Source organism: Scyliorhinus canicula, chromosome 12 (assembly GCF_902713615.1).
Source record: "Scyliorhinus canicula chromosome 12, sScyCan1.1, whole genome shotgun sequence".
Classification (NCBI taxonomy): domain Eukaryota; kingdom Metazoa; phylum Chordata; class Chondrichthyes; order Carcharhiniformes; family Scyliorhinidae; genus Scyliorhinus; species Scyliorhinus canicula.
In genome coordinates, this window is record NC_052157.1 from 21959136 (window position 1) to 21981314 (window position 22179).

The 22179-nt window shown below is 47.8% G+C and overlaps 1 protein-coding gene across 6 annotated transcripts in view; it reads right to left on the reverse strand.

Moving 5' to 3' along the window:
• Positions 1 to 21673, reverse strand: part of sema6dl (sema domain, transmembrane domain (TM), and cytoplasmic domain, (semaphorin) 6D, like) — a 379666-nt gene extending 357993 nt beyond the window's left edge. For all 6 annotated transcript variants that reach the window (XM_038813920.1, XM_038813918.1, XM_038813921.1 and 3 more), the window contains exon 1: positions 21562 to 21673. The gene's annotated coding sequence lies outside the window, so the exon portion shown is untranslated. The remainder of the gene's footprint in view (positions 1 to 21561) is intronic.
• Between the last annotated feature and the right edge of the window lie 506 nt (positions 21674 to 22179).

Sequence of the window (22179 nt, forward strand, 5' to 3'; positions counted from 1 at the left end):
TGTCCGAGTCCTTTCTTTTTGCCCCAACACCTATGACAACACGAAGGAAATGGTTTGGTGAAGCAGCTCAGTCCAGGCCATGACAGTGTGCTCGGCAATTGTTGTGTTTATGGTCTCAGAAACCACACGTACATTGAACGCCAACTCCATGGAGAGTGCAATAAATGGATGCAGTCAGCTGTCAATGGTCAGGGTACAGTGTGGAATGAAACAGAATTCTCTGATCATCACATGTTAAAAGCCAGACTGATGGCAACCATTTGTCTCTGAACAGCAACAATGAACCCAAGGTGTACGGTATCAATGAATATTATACCAGAGGACAGTATTCATCCTATCCTTATTGCTACTTAATTGATAAGGAAAAAATAATTCTGGAAAATTTTATGATTCTTTAGCCTCCTTTAGAAATGTTAAAAGCCGATCAGTGTATGCACTCTTTTGTGATAATCCTTTTCATCCTTTTTTGAGTTTGTTCAGCTGTATAATTGTGGTTTTGGGGCATGAAAAGCAATCACACTGAACTAATACCTTACAATCTACCCTCCACGTTTATGTGTAATGCATACTGCAGCGAGTTCTTCAGGGAGGTTTCAGATACAATTTTGTGGTACACAATCACGTCATGGGAACTAGTTTGGAAAGACCCTGATGTCCGAACTAAGGAATCCAGACCTGTCTCTAGATGCTGCCTGTGTTGGTGTTTTCAGTCCAGAGGAGCCATTATCCAAAGCATTTTTTAAAGTGGAATGAAACATGTTTACAGTGCCTGAAAATAAACTGTGTGTTGCCAATGGTTTTATCCGACATAGTATTACATACATCCTGTCATCGGGCAAAACCAAAGATGGAGGAAGGGGGAAGGAGAAGAAACTGCTGCTTCAGAACCACAAAGGGCGGGATTCGCCGTTAGCTGACGCCCGTGATTGGGTGGAGAATAAGTTCCGACGCTAAAATCGTGGCGGGCGTCGATTTGACACCACATCACTATTCCCGTCACCTCGACAGCGAAGTCAATGCGGTCCGGAATGCACATACAATAAACACCGTTTGCATATCAATACCAGGGCCTGACCTTGGATTCTCCGGGGCCTCCACGATGCTTTGCTTCCAATGGGCCGAGCTCCGGACGGCGCAGTTCACTTGTGTTTTTAAAAATCGTGAAACCGACGTCGTGGCTGCTGAGAGGGGGAGTGGATGTACAGAAAGTGTCCAACATCGCCATAGTTTGCTGACAGTTGTGCCGCTGGCTGGGGGGCTTCTGCCAGGACTGGGGGGAGTAGCGAGGGTTTGGCCAGGAGGTGGGCTGTGGGGTCAGGGTGGATTGGCACGGAACACCATTGCCGCAGCTGGAAAGGCAGCCATGCAGCTGCGCGTGCCACTGACTGCCCACTGTGAACTTAGGGTCATGGGTGGTATAGGTGACCCCAGGTGCTCTCCGGCCCCAGCCGACTGGTCAGCTGTATGGGCATGCTCCAGCGCAATCAGTGCCATCTTGTTGGCTGGGATATGCGGCTGCAGCTTGTCAGCCTCCTGAGTGTCAATCACGGGCCTAGTGAATCCCGCACCGTTTTCCATTGGAATCGATTGTGTTCCACGTGGCCCCGGTGCTAGTCCCTCCACAGTCGCTGACTTGATCCGGGTTTGGCTGCAGTTTTAGTGTCATGAAATTCCACGAATTCTGCATTGGCGTCAACATTTGGTCTCCCCATACCCTCCCCATACCTTTAGTTTTCAATTCCACGTAGCAACTTAGGGACATATCAGCTCTACAGTTTTGCTTCTACTGCCTAATTTGTCTTCCTAAATCCTTGGAGCACATCCATGAGACCACATACATGCAGACATGAGTGGTTGTTCTGTACTAAATTCTGGACACTATTTAAACACTGGCCAGCAAGACGGCAGAAATTACCACAACAAGCAAACAGGCTCCATTCCCACGCAGTCCCTTCTGTGACTAATGGACAAGACAGTTTCCCAAAACTTTAAGGGAACAACTGCTTCAGGCAGTTTATAGGATTTAGAACATTTTGTTCAACCAGCCCCATCAAAACAGAAAGCTTCCTTTATCCAACGTCATTGAGGTCAATTAACAAAATACAAACAACTGTATCTGATGTGTTTGTAATTGGCAACTGTGTGTATAGTGGCTGTAAATGTTGCATGAATGCTGATAAATATTGACATCACGCAAGGCAAATATTGATATCTTCTGAGTGTTATGAGACCTCCCGGCTGAAAGGCATCATTGAAAGTTCTCACCTGCCCTAGTTTACTCTCCTGGAGAAGCTAACTTGCTTGGGAATCTATGGCCACACTCGTATATCGGATTCAATGGCATAGGCCTGAACTGCAGAACTTGTGTAGCTGTGGAGTGTCCTTCAGCTTGGTCCGATCCGGTCTTGCTGAAAGTCCCTCATACATGTCACTCTCCAGCAGGGATCATGCAATAATAAAGAGGCAGGAAATCTATTCAGTCCCTTTTTATCTTTGTTGTGTCAGAGCCAATTGCAGACCTACGATAGCACCCCACTGCTTCACGGCTGAGATCAACCAAATTCAGCACAGTCCACCAATCCCAACCAGAAGCCTTTAATCTTCATGGTTCAATGCCATAACAGAGGCATACTGAGAACCAGCACAAGCTATTACCGTGGGGGTGATTCTCCAGCACAGTGGGCATGATTCTCCGGCACAGTGGGTGGGGGTGATTCTCCGGCACAGTGGGGGTGATTCTCAGGCACAGTGGGGTGATTCTCTGGCACAGTGGGGGTGATTCTCTGGCAAAGTGGGGGTGATTCTTCAGCACAGTGAGGGTGATTCTCCAGCACAGTGGGGGTGATTCCCCGGCAAAGTGGGGGTGATTCTTCAGCACAATGGGGGCGATTCTCCAGCACAGTGGGGATGATTCTCCAGCACAATGGGGGTGATTCTCCGGCACAGTGGGGATGATTCTCCAGCACAAAGGGGGTGATTCTCCAGCACAGTGGGGGTGACTCTCTGGCACAGTGGGGGTGATTCTCTGGCACAGTGGGGGTGATTCTCTGGCACAGTGGGGGTGATTCTCCGGCAAAGTGGGGGTGATTCTCTGGCACAGTGGGGATGATTCTCAGGCACCGTGGGGAATGATTCTCAGGCACAGTGGGGGTGATTCTCAGGCACAGTGGGGTGATTCTCCGGCACAGTGGGGGTGATTCTCCGGCACAGTGGGGGTGATTCTCAGGCACAGTGGGGGTGATTCTCAGGCACAGTGGGGATGATTCTCAGGCAGAGTGGGGGTGATTCTCCAGCAAAGTGGGGGTGATTCTCTGGCACAGTGGGGATGATTCTCCAGCAAAGTGGGGGTGATTCTCTGGCACAGTGGGGATGATTCTCAGGCACAGTGGGGGTGATTCTCAGGCACAGTGGGGGTGATTCTCAGGCACAGTGGGGGTTATTCTCAGGCACAGTGGGGGTGATTCTCCAGCACAGTGGGGGTGATTCTCTGGCACAGTGGGGGTTATTCTCAGGCACAGTGGGGTGATTCTCTGGCACAGTGGGGGTGATTCTCTGGCACAGTGGGGATGATTCTCCGGCACAGTGGGGGTGATTCTCCAGCACAGTGGGGGTGATTCTCAGGCACAGTGGGGATGATTCTCAGGCACAGTGGGGGTGATTCTCCGGCACAGTGGGGGTGATTCTCCAGCACAGTGGGGGTGATTCTCAGGCACAGTGGGGCTGATTCTCAGGCACAGTGGGGGTGATTCTCCGGCACAGTGGGGGTGATTCTCAGGCACAGTGGGGGTGATTCTCAGGCACAGTGGGGGTGATTCTCCGGCACAGTGGGGGTGATTCTCCGGCACAGTGGGGGTGATTCTCAGGCACAGCGGGGGTGATTCTCCGCACAGTGGGGGGTGATTCTCTGGCACAGTGGGGATGATTCTCAGGCACAGTGGGGGTGATTCTCAGGCACAGTGGGGGTGATTCTCAGGCACAGTGGGGGTGATTCTCCGGCAAAGTGGGGGTGATTCTCTGGCACAGTGGGGATGATTCTCAGGCACAGTGGGGGTGATTCTCAGGCACAGTGGGGATGATTCTCAGGCAGAGTGGGGGTGATTCTCCGGCACAGTGGGGGTGATTCTCAGGCACAGTGGGGGTGATTCTCCGGCACAGTGGCCTGAATTCTCCGCCACCAGGGAATTGGGGGGGGCGGTAATCACGCCCCGCCGATCGGCGAGCCCCCTGCGGCGATTCTCCGGCCCGCAATGGGCCGAAGTCCCGCCGCTGAGAGGCCTCTCCCGCCGCCGTGGTTTGAACCACCTCTGGTGGCGGGGGGATCGGCGGCGCGAGCGGGCCCCCGGGGTCCTGGGGGGACGCGGAGCAATTGGACCCCGGGGGGTGCCCCCACGGTGGCCAGGCCTGCGATCGGGTCCAACCGATCGGCGGGCGGTCCAGTGCCGTGGGCGCACTCTTTTTCTTCCGCCGCCGCCACGGCCTCCACCATGGCAGAGGCGGAAGAGAATCCCCCAGCTCGCATGCGCCGGTTGTGACGTCAGCGGTAGCTGACGCACCGGCGCATGCGCGAACCAGCGAAGGCCTTTCGGCCAGCCCTGGCGCCGGGCAGCGGGCGTCAAAGGCTGTTGCCGCCGGTTTTGGCACCAGTCGGCGTGGCGCCAACCACTCTGGCACGGACCTAGCCCCTCAATGTGCGGGCTTGGCCCCTAAAGGTGTGGAGAATTCCGCACCTTTGGGGAGGCCCGACGCCGGAGTGGTTGGCGCCACTCCGCGACCTCCCCCCCCCCCCCCCCCCCCCCCGCCGAGTAGGGGAAAATCCCGCCCAGGTTCTTTACTCAGAGAGTGGTTGGGGCGTGGAACGCATTCCCAGCTATGGTAGTGGAGTCAGACACTTTAGGAACTTTCAAGCGGTTACTGGATAGGCATATGGAGTGCACTAGAATGACTGGGAGTAGGTTGATTTGATGTTAGTTTCAGACTAGTTCGGCAAAACATCATGAGCCGAAGGGCCTGTACTGTGCTGTACAGTTCTATGTTCTATGTAACCAGAACATCACATGGAAAACACATGGACATGACAACTACTCTTCGTCTACATGACCTTCTACTTAGGATGATGTCTCCCCCCACCTCCACACCCCTCAACACTAGTTCTTGTGTACTGGTTGTATTACATTAAAACAAAGGTACAGCTACATATGATATAACTCCAATGGTGTCCATGCAATAATTGTAACATGATTCTCACAATAATCAAACGCTGCAGTGCAGACCTGCAGATCATCACATTACTTGTGCACAATTTTGCTGTAATCAATGTATCATTTGCAACCTTGTATACTTCAAAGACATACGTTGTGTAATCTGCTATTGTCATGGATGTGGTTAAGAACATAAGAACATAAGAACTAGGAGCAAGAGTAGGCCATCTGGCCCCTCGAGCCTGCTCCGCCATTCAATTAGATCATGGCTGATCTTTTGTGGACTCAGCTCCACTTTCCGGCCCAAACACCATAACCCTTAATCCCTTTATTCTTCAAAAAACTATCTATCTTTACCTTAAAAACATGTAATGAAGGAGCCTCAACTGCTTTACTGGGCAAGGAATTCCATAGATTCACAACCCTTTGGGTGAAGAAGTTCCTCCTAAACTCAGTTCTAAATCTACTTCCCCTTATTTTGAGGCTATGCCCCCTAGTTCTGCTGTCACCCGCCAGTGGAAACAACCTGCCCGCATCTATCCTATCTATTCCCTTCATAATTTTAAATGTTTCTATAAGATCCCCCCTCATCCTTCTAAATTCCAATGAGTACAGTCCCAGTCTACTCAACCTCTCCTCATAATCCAACCCCTTCAGCTCTGGGATTAACCTAGTGAATCTCCTCTGTTAGTTACATATCTACAATCCTACCCCATGTCTGCTGTGTTATTGATGTCAACCCTCTTTGTTGCTAGTTGCATTTAACATTCACTACTTATAGTAATAACCTATAATTTGCCAAGTGTTGAGTGCCTTGTTAAACACTGAAGCAATCACCATGATTTTCCTTGGAAAGACAGTAAAAATCAAACCAATCCAGCTTCCCGTCTCACACATAAAAGAGATAAGTTTTCTTTTCAAATTCAAACATGCACTGATTTCTCCCACTTTTCTTTTTGAATAGAGTTACGTCGGGGCCGTGTGGGCACTCATTATTGGGCTTTCAAAGATGCAAATCATATGAGCTCTTTTTCTAAACAGATGGAGGAAATTTCCTTAATGAAGGTAATGGCCCAAATTTTGCATTCAGCAGCAAAGCGATGGTACTCTGCTGGAGAGAGCTACCGTCTAAGGTCTAGCGGTCCCTCCTGTCGCGTGGCTTTCACCTTCTTCAATGTTCAATTAATTCTGGCACCAGCTATGGGGGATCTCTGATTTCCAGTAATAACGAGACCATCAGGAAGACTATGCAGTCAATCACATTGAAGGCTTCTCACAGACAGGAAGTAACAAGTAAGTTTTATCATTCATTTGTAACTTAAAAGAAGGTGAATTAAGGATTGAAATATACACATACCATTAAGGTCAAAACTGCAGCATAACATTTGGAAAATATGTTCAAAAATAAATGGAACTTTATCATGGAAACAAGAACTTTGACCGACCAAAAATACAAAGTTAAATTTTCAGAACCAAAGAGGTTGTTTAGCACTATTTATGACTTAGTATGCTATTAAAAATCCCGAGGATGTGGATTGGGAGCGGCTGTTTGAGGGTAAATCCACATTTGATATGTGGGAATCTTTTAAAGACCAATTGATTAGAATGCAGGACAGGCATGTCCCTGTGAAAGTGAAGGACTGAAATGGCAGGATTAGGGAACCATGGATGGCAGGGGAAATTGTGAGACTAGTCAAAAAGAAAAAGAAGCAAACATAAAGTCTAGGCAACTAAAAAAGTTGAAGCTTCTGAAGAATGCAGGGAAAGTAGGAACAAACTCAAACGGGGAGTTAGGAGGGCTAAAAGAGGCCATGAAATATCATTGGCAAGCAGGGTCAAGGACAATCCCAAGGGCTTTTATACGTATACAAGGAGCAAGAGGGTAGCTAGGGAAAGAGTAGGCCCACTCAAAGACAAAGGAGGGAAGTTATGCGCGGAGTCAGAGGAAGTGGGTGAGATCCTTAATGAGTACTTTGCATCAGTATTCACAAAGGAGAGGGACATTACAGATGTTGAGCTTAGGGATGGGTGTGTGAATACTCTAGGACATGTCAGCATAATGAAGGAGGAAGTGTTGGATATATTAAAACAAATTAAGGTAGACAAGACCGCTGGGTCAGACCGGACATATCCCAGGTTTCTGTGGAAGGCAAGAGGGGAAATAGCTGGGCCTTAACGGATATCTTTGCATCATCTTTGGCCACAGACAAGGGGTGGGATTCTCCCCAGGGCCAGATCCCCCCGCGCCCCCTGAGGACTCTGCAGGCTGCCCGTGGAGCCAGGTCCCGCCGGTACGGACCTGGTTTGATTTACGCCGGCGGGACCGGCCAAAAACCGGTCCGCCGGGTCGGAGAATTCGGCAGCCGGCGTTGGGGCGGGATTCACACACCCCTCCCCCCACCTCCGCCCCACCTCCGCCGATTCTCCGACCCGGCGGGGGGTCGGAGAATCCCACCCGAGGTTTCAGAGGATAGCCAATCTTGTCCCTTTGTTTGAAAAAGGAAGCAGGGATAATCCAGGTAATTATAGGTCGGTGAGCCTGACGCCATGGTGATGAAGCTGAGGGACAGGAGTTATTCATATTTGGAAGTGAATGGACTTGTTAGTGATAGGCAACATGGTTTTGTGTGGGGAAGGTCATGCCCTACCAACTTGATAGAGTTTTTGAGGAGATGCCAAAATTAATTGATGAAGGAAAGACTGTGGATGTCATCTGCATGGACTTTAGTAAGGTGTTTAACATGGTCCCTCATGGCAGACTGGTACAAAAGGTAAAGTGTCATGGGATTCGGGGTGTGCTAGCTAGATGGATACAGAACTGGCTTGGCAACAGGAGACAGAGAGTAACTGTGAAAGGGTTTTTTTCAGAATGGAGATCTGTAACTAGTTGTTACAGGGACCAGTGCTGGGACCACTGTTGTTTATAATATATATATATAAATGATCTGAAGGAAAATGCAGATGGTCTGATTAGCAAGTTTGCAGATGACACGAAGATAGGTTGAGTTGCAGATAGCGAAGGGGTTTGACGAGAACACAATAGAATATAGATAGATTGGAGATTTGGGCAGAGAAATGGCAGATGGAGTTCAATCCCGAAAAATGCGAGGTGATGCATTTTGGAAGATCAAATTCAGGTGTGAATTATACTGTAAATGGCAAAACCCATGGGAGCATTGACAACCAGAGGGATCTGGGTTTTGAGGTCCATAGTTCCATGAAAGTGGCAATGCAGGTGGATAAGGTGGTCAAGAAAGCATACGGCATGCCTGCCTTCATCAGCTGGGCTTTGAGTATAAGAGTTGGCAGGTCATATTACGGTTGTATGAAACTTTAGGTCGGCCACATTTGGAATATTCCGTGCAGTTCTGGTCACCACACGACCAGAACGATGTGGATGCTTTGGAGAGAGTGCAGAAAAGGTTTACCAGCATGTTGCCTGGTGTGGAGGGTGTTAGCTATGAGGAGAGGTTGAATAAACTTGGATTGTTTTCGTTGGAAAGACGGAGGCTGTGGGGAGACTTGATTGAGGTCTACAAAATTACAAGACGTATAGACAGGGTGAATAGTCAGAAGCTTTTTCCCAGGGTGGAAGACTCAATGAAAAGGGGGCACAGGTTCAAGGGGGAAAGTTTTGGGGAGATATATGAGAAAACATTTTCGTGCAGAGGGTGGTGTGTCCCTGGAACGCGTAGCTGGTGAAGGTGGTGGAGGCAGGCACGATCGCAATGTTTAAGATGTATCTTGATAGACACATGAAAGGGTGGGGAATGGAGGGATAGATTGTTTGGGCAATAAATCGTAGGGCTAAATAAGGAATCAGGATCGGAACAGGCTTGGTGGGCCGAAGGGCCTGTTCCTGTGGTTTGTTGTTCATCAGTGTCTTTATTTTCCTTTTACCACTGAAATACCCTGCCCAAAAATTCTGCTCGACGATGATGGTGATCGTGTACTTATTTTCTACAATTCCTGGCATTCAGGTAGTCAGTGTTTTGTAAAAGTCTTTGGAACTACCAATTACTTCAAGCTATCTCAATGCAAGGCACTAGCAGATGTCTACAGATCCCACAAAAAAATGAAATTAGGTCTTGGACCAGCCATGAACTCACTGAACAATTGAGCATTGAATGGCAGAACAGGCTAAATGGCCTAAAAGCTGTTCCTATATTCCAAAGCTTTTAAAGCATCATCGCTTCCATGGATCAAAAAAAAACTGATTAAAATCTTAAAACTTTTTTTTAAAAACAATATTTTCAGAAGCCTTCAATTTTACTGAGAAGTCCTGAAAAAATGTAAAAGTTACAACTTCAGGACATTGGTCTATTTTCTGCATCACAAATGTGCACATTGACTGTGGGTTTTAAGTGTTGCAGCCTCATTCTCTTACACACTTCGTCCTTCTGAATCTTATGGAACTTCCATCTTGTGACCAACTGCTCCAGTGACGGAGAGCAGAACATTCCATGAAGTTTTATCATTTGCATTAAACGATCTAGTTTAGATTTCAAATTTCATGCGTAAATTATTCATGTAAATGGATTTTTTTTTGCATCAGTCAAAATGATACAGTTGCTGTGTCTACAGCAGCACATAGATCATACAGTTTCTGGGTATGTGCATCTAAATATGCTGCGGGAGAAAATCAGTATGCATCCCTCACACATTCCTCTCAATATTCAACCCTCGGCAATTTAACAGACTCAGGTTAAAGAAGGCTTGCAGAAATCAAATAACCAAAAACTTGGACCAGAACATGAGCAAATCATGAAAAGAGACAATTATAAATATCCAAGATCTCAGAGGATAAGCAGATTCAATATACACCTCTTTAGTTAGGTTCAGTTTTCACATTAGCATTTTTTGTGTCTCCAGAAGTGCTGCTAGGCAATGAGATGAATTCCTCTGGCACGAAAAGTGAGCGAAGCCAGTTGAGTGGCTGCTGACTTGCATACGATTTGTAAATTAGCAAAGAAAATAAGCCTTGCAATGTGCAGGTGGAAAACAATGGTTTGCATTACCATACAACATCCTGTTTCAGCGACGCTCCAAATCAAAAATTACAAAGCTGTTCTGGAAAGAGTGGGACAGGAATGAAAGATCAGCTTGCACAAAGGAGCAAGGTAAATTCACTGCAAGCAGGGCACTATCTAGAATCAAAACTGGCAAGCAAGTGAAGCCTGATGAGAAAAATGCAGTCAATCATTTCACAACAGGACTGCTTTGATCTAACCTGAATTTCCTTAATTTCTTTTTGTCCACCAGGGATTGGAAAAGAAAAAGATAAATTCACTGAAGTATCATGAGATACACCAGAGTTCCATCTTAGCATAAGTGTAGCTTCAAAAGTATGTACACCAGTATTTGGTGCCCTCATTTGGTAGCTCCTGACCTTGCTTCATCTACTTTCCCTTAAACCTTTTCTTTTTAGCTGTAACAATGATTTGATTTGATTTATTGTCACATGTAAACATGTACAGTGAAAAGTATTTTTCTGCGGCCAAGGGAACGTACACAGGACGTACATTGTAGACAAAAAAAGAATAATCGACAGAGTACATTGACAAATGGTAAGTGGAAAAGAATTTTAGTAAGTCAGAACGGTGAAAAGAGATAAAAGAAAAGGGTCTGGGTGAGAGAACGTGCAGCGTCACCATGCTCCGGCTCCATCTTGGGCCTTTGAGTTACTTTACTGGAGGCCAGAGCAAAGTGGCACAAGATCAGACAGCTCCAGTGATGTGGCAGCAGCACACTAGCCTCACACATCAATGGTTGCAGGTTTGAAAACCAACAAGGCTGTCAGTCACTCCCCAAGTCTGACTTCCATGATTAGCATGTCTAAAAGTAGCCCTCGGAGGATCTGGAGGCCCTTCCTGCCCTCATTAATGTAAGGGATGTTCATTCAGAGAGAACTCCCTTTGCTAACAGGAACTCGTAATAGCATCTGCCAAATCCAAGGTAAAACACAGCAGGTTTTTCTCAGCGGTGGAGGATAGATGTGAACGGTGCCAAGGAGGCCTGGCCAACCACGCCCACATGTTCTGTTCTTGCTTCAAACCTGCTGGGTACTGGAGCGCCTTAGGCATTGTCCAAAGTGGTGGGGATGAGGGTGGAGCTATGCCCGAAGGTGGCGGTCTTCGGAGTATTAGACCAGCCAGATATCTTCATGGGGAGGAAGGCAGACACCCTTGCCTTTGCCTCCCTGATCGGCAGCCGTAGAATCCTGCTTGGTTGGCGAACAGCAGCATCACCTAAAGCTGCAGACTGGCTGTCCAACCTATCAGAATTTCTCCAGATGGAGAAAGTCAAATTCACCATCCGTGGGTCGGAAGAGAGCTTCCACAAAACATGGAAGCCATTCACCCGACTGTTCCGAGACCTGTTTGTGGCCAACACATAAATAAATAAATAGCCAGTAGCCAGGGAGAAATAGCCAGGTCAAAACAAAAAGAGGAAAGCGAGGGAGGACCGGGGGGAGGGGGGGGAGGGGGGGGGGGGGGGTGCAAGGTGATGTAGCAAATCCTAGCAAGAAATAAGGGGGGTAGCAGTGAAGAAGGGGGGAAGGGAGGGAGGGGGTCAGGGAGAGGGGTGTTTGGGGGGGGGGGGGGGGTAAAAAAAAAAACATGTCAATTGCATTCACTACCAAGAGAAGCAGGTGGTGGTAATGTCACTGGACTGGCGATCCAGAGCCCCAGGCAATTGCTCTGCGGGCACAGGTTCAAATCCCACCATGGCACTGCAGAATTTAAATTCAATTCATAATTTAAGAAATCTTGAATTGCTCAGTAATGGTGACTATCTTGATTTGGTTTATTATTGTCACGTGTATTAGTATACAGTGAAAAGTGTTGTTTCTTGCATGCTATCCAGACAATACATAACGTACATAGGGAAGGAAGGAGAGGCTGCAGAATGTAATGCTACAGCCATAAGTGGGATGTAGAGTATCATTGGTTGCTGCATTCTTTTTAGGGAAGGAAATCTGCCGTCTTTACCTGCTCTGGCCTACACGTGACTCCAGACGCATAGTGATGTGGTTGGCTCTTATCTACCCTCTGAAATGGTATAGAAAGTCATTCAGTTCAAGGGCAGTTAGAGATGGGCAACAAATGTTGGCTTGTGCAGCAATACCCACATCCCATGAAAGAATAGATATATATTTTTTAAGTTTCGGGTCCACCTTCTCTTCCAGCTAGGATCTCCCCTGCCAAGCAGACGGGGAACACTCAATTAAAAATAACAGGAGCTTCTCTCTCAGATAGACCAGGGTTCCTAACTGGGCATGCAGGATCCTCACTAACCCCATGGCCGGTCTGATCCTTCGGCGATCACTCACTAACAAGTGTGATTGTCCACCTAAGAAAAACCATGTCACTGGTCATGGCTTCTGTGGGTCATTGTGTGGCTGATGAGAACCATCCTAGAGTCGCTTCTTCGACCGCATGCTTGGCAGGTGTTTCCGGGAAGTGAGATCAGTCCTTAGATTCAAGATTGCTATTATTCCTTTCTCAGGCTACTTTTCCGTGCCTCCTCTTGCTATTGGGTTTCCAAGAAGAACTGTGCCCCTTCAATCAGGAAGTTCCTCTAAGTAGGTCTCTTCTGAACAACGGTCTTCCAGGCATTGACATCTAGGTTGCATTTCTTGAGGTAAGCCTTCAGGGTGTCTTTGAAGTGTTTCCTTTGTCCCCCTCTTGTTCAGGAGCTTTCCTTGAGCTGGGCAAAAAAGATTTGCTTTGGCAGTCAGGACTCTGACATCCTAAGCATATTCCAGCCCAGCAGAGTTGGTTTTGGATGATCATGGTCTCAGTGCTGGTGCTCTTGGCTCCTTCAAGGACGCTGATGTTAGTCATCCCAGCTGATATGAAGAATTCATCTCAGACAGCATTGATGGTACCTCGCCAGCCTTGAGTTGCCATCTGTACGTAGTCCAAGTTTCTGAGCCGTATAGAAAAGTTGAGAGGACGACTGCCTTGTACACGAGGATCTTGGTATCTGCACGGATTAGAACATAGAACAGTACAGCACAGAACAGGCCCTTCGGCCCTCAATGTTGTGCCGAGCCATGATCACCCTACTCAAACCCACGTATCCACCCTATACCCGTAACCCAACAACCCCCCCCGAACCTTACTTTTATTAGGACACTACGGGCAATTTAGCATGGCCAATCCACCTAACCCGCACATCTTTGGACTGTGGGAGGAAACCGGAGCACCCGGAGGAAACCCACGCACACAGGGGGAGGACGTGCAGACTCCACACAGACAATGACCCAGCCGGGAATCGAACCTGGGACCCTGGAGCTGTGAAGCATTTATGCTAACCACCATGCTACCCTGCTGCCCCAACCGGATGACCCGGTTGTCAAAGGCTCTCGTCCTTATTCGTCCGAAGGAGGCGCTCTCGAATTGGACACAATGTTGGATCTCCACGTCGATGCTAGCGTTAGATGACAGGTGGCTCCCAGGTAGGGGAATTGTTCCACATTTGGTCAGGTTTCTCCATTGATCTTGATGGAGTGGACATTGTCTACAGGATGGATGGAAAACTTGATGGAGGGAGAGACAGGTCTTGCACTAGCTTGCAAATTCGTTTCTGAGAAAGGAGACGGCGTTGTCATATTGAAGTTCCACGAGCGATTGCAGTGTAATTTTCTTCTTGGATTGAAAGGTTTTCCATCCAGCCTGTAGATGATGTCCACTCCACTGGGAAGCTTGGTCTTGGCAAGATGAAGGATGGTGGCAATGAAGGTGGAGAAAAGGGTAGGGCAATGTCACATCCCTGCTTGACTCCAGTCTCGACATCGAGGATTTCTGCTTTATTCCTTCAGCGAGGACTGTTGCCAACACCTTGGCGTGGAGGAGTCAGAGGATGTTTATGAATTTCTCTGACCAGCCGACCTTTGTCAGAGTCTTCCATGGCACTTCCCACTGACTGAGTTGAAAGCCTTGGTCAGTTTGATGAAGGCCATGTAAGGTGGATGATGTTGCTCCTGGCATTTCTCTTGAAGTTGCCAAGCAATGTCAATCATGCCCACTGTTCCACGGTTTGGTCGGAAGCCACACTGGCTTTTGGAGGGATTTCTTCCAAGCCTGGAAGAAAGCAACTGCCGAGGATCTTCCCAGCAATGGAGAGTAGGGAGATTCCTCAGTAATTCCCACAGTTCGCTTTGTCTTCTTTCTTGAAGATGGTGGCGATGACGGCATCCCAGAGGCCGGCAGAAATTTCTTCCCCGTCCCAGATTTTCAGAAACAATTCATGGAGATGACAGTAAGACGTCTTACAACAGCAGGTTAAAGTCCAACAGGTTTGTTTCAAATCACTAGCTTTCGGAGCGTTCTCCAAGGCGGCCTTCAGGACGTGCGACAACGCAAAATCGCCAAACAGAAACTTATAGCCAAGTTCCACACACGAGTACGGCCTCAACCGGAACCTTGGATTCATGTTGCATTACATTCACCCCCCCACCATCTGGCCTGGGCTTGCGAAATCCTACCAACTGTCCTGGCTTGAGACAATTCACACCTCTTTAACCTGGGGTTACCCCTATCTCTGGATCTGTAAAGACTTACCTGCAAATGCTCGCATTCAAAGCATTGTCTTGCATCTTTGACTTTGTCTATATATATGTTGCTGGAACATACCTCTTCATTCACCTGAGGAAGGAGCAGTGCTCCGAAAGCTAGTGATGTGAAACAAACCTGCTGGACTTTAACCTGGTGCTGTAAGACTTCTTACTGTGCTCACCCCAGTCCAACGCCGGCATCTCCACATGATGGAGATGACATGTGATCTCTGCTCCTCCATGATTGAAAATCTCCTCTGGAATTCCGTCCACTCCTGTGGCTTTTCCATTCTTCATGTTTTTAATGGCAGCTTTGTCCAAGATCATCTTTGGTGGGGAGTTGGAGGATTTCCTCAAATACGTCCTCATCAATGATTGCATCATGGTTTTGGAGTTCTTTGAAGTATTTTGTCCATCGAAGACTGATGTTTTCTCTGTCTCTCAAGAAGGTTCCGTCCTTACACCAGTCTGAGAGGCCAGAGTGTTGGGTCCATATATTGCCTTGGCGGCACTGATGAAGCTCTGGGTACCATGCTTGTCAGGAATGCAAGGAAAGGGGCAGCCTGATAATGTACAACCAATGGTTTCCCAGCATGAGCAGCTCTGGATTAGCTTCCAGGTTTCTCTGAAGTAGCATCTCTATTGTTTTTGATGAATACACATTACCCATCACATAACAGCCGAACAGGGTTATAGCCTCAAAACCGCCTCTCTGCAATTTAAAGGCACTTAAGATGAGGCGTTCCATTCCAGCTCCCTTGCACGTGCTGGACAGTACATGGAGAGAAAGTGACACACTTGGGGTGCACAATTTCCCAATATACAATCCTGGCATTCACTGGGGAACTGAAGTATAATATTTCTCGTTTAGTCTTTAAAAAGCACATTTTAACTAAGTATTTTTCACCACAAAATGGCAGGAAGACATCTGTCCCCAGAGGCGGCACAGTAGCACAGTGGTTAACATGGTTGCCTCACAGGGCCAGGGACCCGGGTTCAATTCAGATCTTGGTTGACTGTGTGGAGTTTCTCCCTGTGTCTCTGTGGGTTTCCTCCGGATGCCTCAGTTTCCTCCCACAGTCCAAAGATGTGCAGGTTAGGTGAATTGGCCATGCTAAATTGCCCCTTGTCCAAAGGATGTGCAGGTTAGGTGGGGTTTCAGGGGTAGGGTGGGGGAGTGGGTTTAGGTTGGGTGCTGTTTCAGAGGGTCAGTGCAGACTCAATGGCCTCCTTCTGCACTTTAGGGATTCTATGGCTCAACCTTCTCTCTAAGCCCACAGGCTCATCTCCTGTCTTGCTTCTGCAGCATCATTTAGTGCACAATGTTTTCAAACTGAATTGGTTTCCAATTAATGTTATTTCTTCTGTTTGTGCTCTCATTACAATTATTTATTTTTCTGTCTTCATTATTAACTTTTTTCCTTCCAATTCACTTTTCTCTGTTACTTTTGGACTTGGAAAGAAATGTTCAATGGCGACAGTCTTAATTCCCACACAACTCTTTTTAATTTCCCCATTTGTCGTTTTCATTCATTGTTTGAAAACAAAAAGACGTGCTACTTTTATGAAAGCAACTTCACAATTTTAGGGCATCTCAAAATGCTTTATGGCCAATGGAGTACTTGTTGAATGGCAGTGATTGCTGGATTGGGGAAATGCAGCATCCAATTTGTACACAGCAAGCTCGTACAAACAGCAATGTGGTAATGGCCAGATAATCTGTTTTTGGGATGCTGATTGAGGGATAAATATTGACCAGGCCACGAGGGATGACTCCTTTGCTCAACATGATGCCATGGGATCTTTTACATCCATGTGCAGGAGCAGACTGGGCCTCAGTTTAACCCCACATCTGAAAGAGCTCACCTCTGACAGTGCAGCACTGCTTCAATACTGCACGTACGTGTCAGCTTTGATTGTTGTGCTCCAAGTACTGAGCCCCTTTCAGACAGGCAAGCATAGTACCAACTGAGCTGGAGTGCAGGCACATGGGGCTGGATTCTCCACTCCCCGACATGGAAATCGCATTCGGCATGGGGGCGGAGAATCCCTGATGATGCCAATATTGGACGGGGGGGGCTTCACAATATTCAACCCCCTGAAAAGCGGCAACGGCCTCAGGCTATTGCCTGAGGCCCGCCCCGCGAAGCTCCGTCCCTGACCGGCCGAGTTTCCGCGGCGTAGGACTCTCATGGTCTCACCCATCGGGAACTTGGCGTGGCGGCTGCAGGCTCAGTCCGGCGCTGCCACAGTCGGGGGGAGGGCCGATCCTCGGGCAGAGTGGGGTTTCATTTGGAGCTGGGGACTATAGGAGGGGCAGTCCGGGGCGTGCGAACGGCCGAACGGGGGCACTATTTTTGCGGTCTGGGTCCGCAGGCTGTATCTGCCATGGAGCACGGCACGGCCGCTGCAGGCCGCCGCTCGGCGCATGCGCAGCCATGGACCCGGAAATGTTCAGGGCCGTATCGGCAGCTCGAGCTGGGAGCTCTACACTGCCTCCCTGCTAGCCCCCAGCAAAATGGCAAATCGGTGGCCGTTTTGCCCCAGTTTTCCTAGCGTAAAACACCTCAATTTTCACGCTAGCGTGGGGACTTAATCTCCCAGACGGAGAATCCAGCTGATGATTTTCTGTAGCTTTTGAAATATGTACCACAATCAGGCTTCCATTTTGTTTAGTATAATTATCTCCTATTCGAGCCTCATACTATTGACTGATGATTATTTTACCCCAACTCTGCATCCCGTCTTTTTGACATGACCTTGTTTCGTGACATAGCCTTTACATCTCGTCACACACAGTATCCATTATTGTTAAGGGCTCCATTCTGAGCAAATGACTGCCCTGTGATGAAGTTTACCAACATTTCTAGCTCATATGAGAGGAGGAAAAAAAGCACAAATGCAGCACTGGGGGATACCACTTGGATCATCAATGTCAGTAATAACTACCAGCACTGGGAATTGTGAAGAAGAAGCAGCATTTTGTTTGGGAATGGTACTTTCTTCAGAGCCATCAGAACAAAACAAATCCTAGAACAAAGATTTTCAATCATTTTCCATTAACCGGAGGTGTGTGTTTACACTACAAACATGGCTAATAACCACAGGCTGGAACTCCCCCTTGGACTGCGGGAGATAGGCAAGTAACATTAATGTGTTCTTCTTTCATCTATAATGGCTTGCTTGGAGCTTGGCAGGGATCTTTAGAGCAGCAGTGACCACAGTAATATTGATAAAATAAAGACGAGAAAGGCTTTGATGCACAGATGTGGTGAAATGCTAGAGAACTGGCATGAGACACAGATCAGCTATCGGAAAACATTTCTTTTCAGCGCTGCAGGAGTGCACGAGATGTTTGAAAAGCCTTCCAGACATGGGTCATCATTCAGGTCTTAGCGTTATCTATAAAGCACAGGTTTACCGAAGAGTTCCTGCTAATGGAATGAAAGCGAGGCTGCTGGCAGCAAAAATAAGTAATGCAAGAGATCTGGGAGCTTCATTTGAGCTTTGAAGAGCTACTGGGACTAAGAGCAGCAGGAGATAAAGAAAGACTGAGGCTTTTGCATCTGCTCCTGCTCCACTATTGTAACTTTGCCTGAAGTGCAACTGAAACCCCACTAGTGGACTGGGGGCAACTCCGAGGAGAATTTGGGGCCCCATGAGTCGAACCAGTAAAAGATTGGACTTCCAGTAACACAGAAGCAATGGCCAGCATAAATATTTCTTGTCATCCTGAAGGCAGTTTCACACTTCTCTTTTAAATACCTCTCAACATTCTGAAGTGTTAATGATGCCAAACACTAGTCAGTTTTGTTATTCTTCCCATTTCTCCCAGTCAAGGGTTCTAAGTTAACCCAGATCCCTTTCCAATTAATTTCTTCCATTCATCCAACAATGACCTCTAACAGTAAATCGCATTCGTGAAATTGCAGCAACGCTGAGGATGATAATATGTAGCCACCTAGTAGCTCTACCTTGAGCTGATCGGGCTTCATCTGAAGTTCTGCCCAATTGCACCACTTTAAATACACTTGTCTCATTAAATGTTTCAACTCTGGGGTATCATGTAGATCTGGGCAAGCTTCACAAGATGCTACTAGTTGTGGGTACGCACAATAAAGTAGACTATTATCTAATTGATCAGCTTTCCTGTGCACCTTACAATGACAATCTTGGGATTTAGGCGGTACACAGCAGTAGTTGTTCTCCAGTTGCTCTGGGATACTGGGCAGTCCCATTGCCCTCACGTGAAGAATGTCTCCAGGCTGTTGAGTCGAAATTTTATATATGGAGAGTCTGAATATGGACCATGGAAAGACCCCCCCCCCCCCCCCCCCCACCACCACCACACACACACAACTCTTATTTAGACTTATTACCTTGTGCCTTGAGAAATAACATAATTGGGCAGTCAATGCTTTCCTGAAGTCCTGAAAGGGTGGAGGGGGCTGGTGGGTGTGTGGGGTGTGTGTGTGTGTGGGGGGGGGGGGGGGGGGGGGGTACTGCTGACGAAACACTACTTTTTTTGCTGCAGCTATCATCTAGTTTTTTTTTTGATGGGGGTATTGGGGAGGGTGTTGGGTGGCAGCGGGGTGGGGGTGGATGGAAAATGCAATTTCTGGCAGGTGGAACCACAGCGGCAGCTCATTAAAGAAACTGTAGCCTAGCCTCTCCTTAGTCTATCAGCAAAGTCCAGCTCTTACTAAACTGTAATCGAAGGTACTCTCTTCTGGAAATACAACCTGAATGTCAGTGTCCATCTCCTGCCTACCTTCCTGGAGAGTGAAAAGGATGCAGCAGACTAGTCACACCAGAGTAACATGATGGTACTAAAATGTTCAGTCTTCACAAATTCAACAATAGATCTTATTTGGACACTAATATTAAACTCGGAATACACCAACAAAATATTCTCAACTTTGACAATTTCACAGTTAACTATCCCCCCTGGATCTGCCGTTGAGTATTAATAGCCCAGATTAAGTAGGGACAACTCTGACCATAAACGTTGTGATATGTTTTCATTCAATTGTACAATAATAGTGACATCTTATTGATACAGGCAGTGTTTACTGGAACTGTGTTGCAAACATTGTTTAAAGAAGGGACAAAGTTGCGATTTGTGAAGCGTAAATATTGTATGATTTTAATAACTTAATAATCACAGAATTAAAAATGATTAACATGAATTATCAGCGCCACGATTCTGAAGAATGTAAAACGTTAAGCTCTAATCTTTCAATATTGTGCTAAATGTAAAAAGAAATTGCAAAATAACGGGTTTACAAGACAACTTCTAGTTTTATTTTGAATATTTACGGAGACGCAAAAAAAGGGCATTTGACTGAAAACGAAGTGAAAGGAGCTTGCACTGCACAACACAGGTCATCTGTTTACTGTGATTAAAGATTCGGTGACATAATCCTGGCTGCAAAACACAACTGTGCAAACAAGAGTGAAACTGCGCGTCCGACATTTCACCCAAATATCAAAATAAACGGCAAGAAGTCAAGTAGAATCTGCCCTGCAGAAACTGCCCTTTCTCACGTCCGTCCAATACCGTGTGCGCGACACTAAGTGATTTTAATTGCTGGACAGGAGCTGGTGGCATGAAAGGTGATGGACGAGGATGGCATTTATATTTTGTTGAGGCGAGATATGAGACGAGAACATATAACTGGTGAACACTTTGATGCAATGGTAATAACTCAGCGTGCACTGTAGCTGTAATAGCACCTGTCAGAATGTTAATGCGCATTTCAAAATGGGTTTGGCTCCCGACACCAAAAAGACCAGCGTGATTTATTCTGGCTACCCAAAAGAGATCTCAAAGCACACTGCATCAAAGATTATGGTGTGGATTCCTCTAAGGGTAAATAACACACGGGGACACTCCTAAAAGAACATTCTTTGTCATCTCCATCTTGCCAAGTATTATGAGAATCTTTGTGCGAATCAGCCACCCGCCCACCAGGGAACAAGAGCGGAATTAGCACAAATAGATAACGGGAAAGAATATATTTGCCCCTTTTTCATCCCAGCTCCCTGGTGGGGGTAACAAGACAAGGTGACCAATTCCAAGGGAGTGGAGCAACAGTGCAAATTGTTCAGCATGCAGCACTCCAGGGGGAAGTCTCATTTTAATTTAAATTTGGCTTTCTTTTTTTTAAAGGGGGCATTTAAACAAATTTATCCTCGCCTTTCGGGAGAGAGAGAATAAAACGTGGAGGCGTGAATTTGCTTCCAAGCTAGTGAGATGAGAATGGATTTCCATCAGTCGGGACACAAGTAGGAGCAATCGGTGCGAGAGAGGCTGAACTCCGAGAACAAGGGAGATGGGAGTCGCCTCTCCCGGCGTCTGTCTGAGTGATGTCCCCAAATTTAAAAATAAAACCCCAGGACACAGCAAGACCTTTAAACCGCCCGGGGTGCGGAGAGAGAGGAAGAAAACAGTTTTCTAATGAGCTGGCATTAAAATATTATGGCAGCAAAACGTCAATAGAGTCACACATTTAAAAATATATATCTCTATCTGTATATACAAACATGCAAACAGGTCGAGAAACTGCTTGGCTTCGGAAATCCAAGGCAAACACAGACACAAACATCAGCACCACGGTGAGCAGTAGCAGCAGCAATAATATCAAATTCCAACCCAGCCTCCACATGCACAGGGAGGGGGGGAAGTTGGGGGAAAGTAGTCAGGATTTCCCTGGCACTTCACACATTTGTTGCTGCTGCTGCTGTCGGAGGCGGTGACACAAATCTGAAAGGGTGGTCGGTGGATAAAAGAGGACTTACTTGAGAAAGATGCTGAGAAGTGGCGGAGGACACACACACACACGCACACAGAGGGAGAGGGAGGTGAGGGGAGCGTCCGCCCTCCACTTGCAGCCCAGAAGCTGGGCGGCTGCTCTCCAGCCCAGGGGCTCGCTGACTGACGGCCGCCTCCTCCAATGGGCTGCCGGGGCGGGCGGGTGGGCGGCGCCGCCAGCCGGGGGGCGAGGCCGCTGATTGGCACAGAGCTCCCCATGGGCAGCAGCGCTTCCCGCCAACACCCTGAGGGGACTTCAGGAGCTGAGGGGAGAGAGAGAGGAGGGGGAGGGTGGAGGTGGGTGAGAGAGACGGGAAGTGGGCGAGAGGGAAGAGTGGGGGGGGGGGGGAGAGGAAAGGAGGGGAGACAGGGAGGAGAGGTGGGGGGAGAGAGGAAGGGAGGGGAGAGAGGGAGGGGAGGTGGGGAGAGGGGGTGGGGGAGAGAGGGAGGGGTGGGGAGAGAGGGCGGGGAGAAGTGGGGAAGATGGGTGAGAGAGAAGGGGAGGTGCGCGACGGGGTGGGGGAGAGTGGGAGGTGGGGGAGAGAGGGAGGGGGAAGGTGGAGGAGAGAGGGAGGTAGGAGAGAGGGAGGTGGGAGGGAGGGAGG